This window comes from Piliocolobus tephrosceles, unplaced genomic scaffold (genome assembly GCF_002776525.5).
Source record: "Piliocolobus tephrosceles isolate RC106 unplaced genomic scaffold, ASM277652v3 unscaffolded_44311, whole genome shotgun sequence".
Classification (NCBI taxonomy): Eukaryota; Metazoa; Chordata; class Mammalia; order Primates; family Cercopithecidae; genus Piliocolobus; species Piliocolobus tephrosceles.
In genome coordinates this window covers 1-4,546 of record NW_022329101.1, presented here as the reverse complement: position 1 = coordinate 4,546, position 4,546 = coordinate 1, and the positions used below count along the sequence as shown (strand labels likewise).

Sequence of the window (4,546 nt, the reverse complement as noted above, 5' to 3'; positions counted from 1 at the left end):
AATTTATTGAAATAAAGCTACTGAACATCTATTACATGCTACAAATTATATGCATTGGAAAAGCATAAATATGACACTTTGTTCATAAAGGAATAAGTTTGTAGTAACGACAGCAGTTGATGTTATTTTGTCCTTGTTTTTCCACACAATTCTAGTTAACATATTGAGTGCCTACTGTTTTCTGGGCACCATGCTGGACACACATCACGAATTATCTGACAAACACGTTGTGCTAAATTCATAAATTCAGTGCAAACGAGGGGGAGTCCTGAAGGTTGTCCTCCATCCAGACAGCTCCACTAGCTTGTTAACTACTTAGCTGTTCTCCCAGAGGAGTCTCTTCTCTCACACTTTTGAAAGGACCACCCTGATCTTTACTCAGAAGCTCTCATTGATTCTAACTGCACTGAGAAGATACAAACCATCCGAAGGAACTGAGTTGTAACACATGTGCTCTGCCTGAGCCCTGCTGTTGTCAGTGTACTTGGCCATGCTCTTACAAAAGGTCAGTCTGTTTCTGTGCTTTCGGCCACTCTCAAAGGCCATCTTTCTGAAAGTTTCCTCCATTTCTCATATATCAATTTTTTTGTACTGAATTATTCCTTTGAACGTTATACTCAGTATCACAATGACAGCAACATTAACACATTTGTATCACATGTTCTTCTAGTTATAATCCACTTCCTTTACAAAAAAAACTAAAACTTTATACTCAACTTACTTTATCTACTTCCTCTCCCTTTATTTTACCCCGAATCATCTCTAAGCATATCTCCATTACAAATTGTCCAAGTTACAAATAACCTTCATGTTGCTAAATACCATAACCAATCTCATTTCAACCATAAACGGTACTTGTTGCAGTTGCCGACACTATCTTTTAAACACTTTGTCTTCCATTTTCTTACCTCATAAAACCCTCTTTTCTAATTTTTCATGTGACACCAGCTGCCTCAGATCTGTCTCAAGCTTTAAGAAAATTCTTTAAAAAACCTATGTGCTTAAACACTTCGTACTCTGAGGATTATTAAATGTATACCTATGTTCAGAGCTCTGATCTGAACTACAATTGACTTTACATATAGCTTCAATATATTTATGTATTTATTTTGAGACAAGGTCTCACTCTGCCACTCAGGCTGGAGCAGTGATGCCATCATGGCTCACTGCAGCCTCAACTTCTCAGCCTCCAGTGATCCTCCCACCTCAGCCTCCTAAGTAGCTGGGACTACAGGTGGGTGCCACCACACCCAACTAATACTTGTATTTCTGGTAGAGATGGGGTTTTGCTAATGTTGGCAGGCTGGTCTCCAAACTCCTGAGCTCAAGCAATTCACCCTCCTTGGCCTCCCTACAATGCTGGGATTACAGGTGTGAGTCAGTGCACCCGGCCTAGCTTCAATACCTCACAGATAATTCCAAATTATCTTGACAAGTGATTTCTTGACTTCTGCCACAGGCCACTGTAGTTTTCCAAATCTCAAAAATTCCATTTTTTATTCACTTGGGCCCAAACCAGTAAGTTATCCTTCACTCTACGTCTGTTGCTGACATACGCCAAATCCATGAGCTAAATCCTTACTGGTGTCCACCCTACCCAAGCCATCCTTGTTTCTCATCTTTGAAACCTCCCGAATTGTTTTCCTGTATCCATGTTTCCCTTTGTTCTATTTTCCTGCACCACAGGCACAGTGATGCTTTTAGACACGTGTCTGTTATCACATAACACCCACATGGAAAACTCCAAGGACTTCCCACCCCACTCAACCAAATTCAGAATGCCTTAAGGGCTGTTGTTGAATCACACAACTTGGAAAAGTGAAGTTTCTGGCCATGGATGTTAACGAACCTGGTGTCCCGTTAATGCTCTATCAAGGAAAGTGGCAGCCGTGTTCTTTGATGCTAAGTACTAGAGTCTATTCCCTGTGCGTAGCTGCGTCATGTTGAGCCTCCACCCATTCATCCTCAGTTCTGTGCAATTCACTAGCATTTTTTGTGGCCGAGTATTTGACAGCTGCTGTCTGTACTCAAGAGGGTCAGAGATCCAAAGATAATATTAGAGCTTACAGTTACTTGGTGTCAATACTATGATGAGAAACACGACTAAAGTGTGTGCTTTATCTTCTTTGCCACTTGTGTATTGGCATTCTTTCACTCTATTGCTACAAAACTAATCACAGAATTTCACTGTAAACATTTGATAGCTTTTGTAGGTTTTTCTTTCATTGTGTGTTGTTTAAACATGAACAAATATTGTGAAGGAGGATCTAGTTCAGAGTGAACGGTTGCTGTGAACTCTAGTATCTGGGGTTTTTCTTCCCTAGAGAAAACAAACAATTATTTAACTGAATAAACCATTCTTGGTACTTCACTGAAAGGTCTCTGCAGAACAGAACATCTTTTTCCCTTGCTCCTCTGAGGAGCGAGAATCCAGACAGGGTGAATCATCCTAGTTGCCAATAGTAAGTAGACGTTGACAGCTGACCCAATAATCTCCAGGGAAACAGGGCACACGGAGGAAGGTCTTCGGAGCCTCACCCTCCTGGCAGTGACTCTCTAAGCATCACTTGTGACTTTCTGAGCAGATGAGGAACCTGCAAGCACCTTTTTAAATGCCCCGTGACGTCCTTGTTTGAGGCTGTAGGTGAGAGGGTTGAGCACGGGGGTGACAGTGGAATCGAGGCTGACACGACCTCGTCCTGCTCGGGGTGTGGAACGACGGGGGCAGCACGTGTGTGTGGAAGGCAGCTCCATGGAAGATGCTGACCACAGTCAAGTGGGAGGAACGGGTGGTGAAGGCCTTTCTGCGACCTTCAGCAGAGCGCACCCGGTGGACGGTTAACGAAACGAGGGAGTAGGAGGTGGAGACGATCGAGATGGGGATGAGCAACATGAGGACACAGCAGATGCACAGAGTTTCATACAAGGACATGTCTGCACAGGCCAGTTTGAGAACCGCCGGGATCTCACAAGAAAAATGGTTGATACTGCAGGAGCCATAGTACGGTCAGTCACGGTGATGGGAGTGAGCAGAAAGCCAGCAAGGGAGCCACCAAACCAGGCACCAGCAGCCAGCAAGAGACACATCTTGCAGTCCGGTCCATCAGGACTGGGTATCTCAGGGCTACAGACAGCCACGGAGCGGTCACAGGCCGTGAGGCCCAGTAGGAAGAACTCAGAACAGATCTGCCACGTAGCAGAAGATCTGGATGCCACAGGCCACAAAGGAAATGGTTCTGTTTCTAGGAACCTTGTCCACCAGCAGCTCTGGGGCAGTGGTGCCGATGTAAAGGGTGTCCATGAGGGGCAGCCGGCTGAGCGGAAAGCACATGGGGGTGTGGAGGCGACAGTCCACCCGAATCAAGAATATCATGACCAACTTTGCAGCTGCAGCCACTGCGAAAACAGCCAAGATCCCTGAATCCGATCCCCGTAGCCTCACCCTTCGCCAGAAGCCCCAGGACTGTGAAGTCAGAGGATGACGCGTTCGTCGTTGTGGCCCCACGAGCGCCCCAGGGCAGCGGGAAGACAAGGCCCAGGGAGGAGGCAAGAACATGTTCAAGATGGGAAAGGTCTGCAGTGGAGGTGACACTTCTGAGGGTACTGTCAGGATGAAGCTTCCAGGACAGAGGCTAGAAAAGAACAAGCAGACCAACACGTGCATCATAAAGCAGAAACCCTGGCGGCATTTCCCTGTCAGACCTGCTGCTTCTGTATTGTGTCTGTTCATCGTGCTGCTGGAGGTTACCATAACCGCCTGATACAGTTGCTGTGCCACACCAAGAACGGGGTTTTAACCGTGTCTGTTCCGTCCATGCTGCATTTCTCGTCTCCAGGACATTATCTAGCCCTTAGTAGGGTTAAGTAACTGCTAGTTGGAAAAGCAGGATGCTTGATTCACTGATTGACAGAATGGATAAAGGGGAGTGAAGTAAATCACTGAGGAAATGAAGGGTTAGGATAACTTTTGAGGTTTCATGAATAAAATGTTCCCTATGTTTCATTATTTGTATAAGTTTAAGGACGAGTGCAGTGTCAGGACATGGATGTTGCATAGTGGAGTCTTGTCCTTCAGTGTAACCGTAATTCAAACAGCGTAGGTTGTGCTCGTATTCATTTCTCACCCCTTGGTCCCCTTTTCACCTCCCCTTTTCACTCCTCCAAGTCTTCGATGCCTATTATGCCACTGTAGGTCTAAAGTTGGGACTCCTCCCTGTTCTCTGGGCTGTTTTGCTAACGTTTTTGCAGATCTTTCTTCAGATAGTTTTCTTCACCCTCTAACTTATTTGCAAAAAGCTCCAGAATTAAGTTTTTAAAAAGCAGTTTGACACTAAGCTGACTCCTTAGTAGGTTTGGGAAATGGGCAGGGAAATTACAAGGAAAGTGTTGGCAGGTTGAAGCTATGTCACCAGGAGACACAGGAGCAGGGTTCACCAAGCTGCATGTCTGCCAGCGTTTACCAGAACTGAGGCCAGAGCTAAACTCAGGCTTAGAAAGCTATGGAGATGCATGGAGATGCATGGAGATGCATGGAGATGCATGGAGA

The 4,546-nt window shown here is 45.5% G+C and overlaps 1 pseudogene; it reads right to left on the bottom strand.

Annotated features, from left to right (window-relative positions):
- Positions 1–2,556: 2,556 nt before the first annotated feature.
- Positions 2,557–3,632, bottom strand: LOC113224292 (annotated as a pseudogene).
- Between the last annotated feature and the right edge of the window lie 914 nt (positions 3,633–4,546).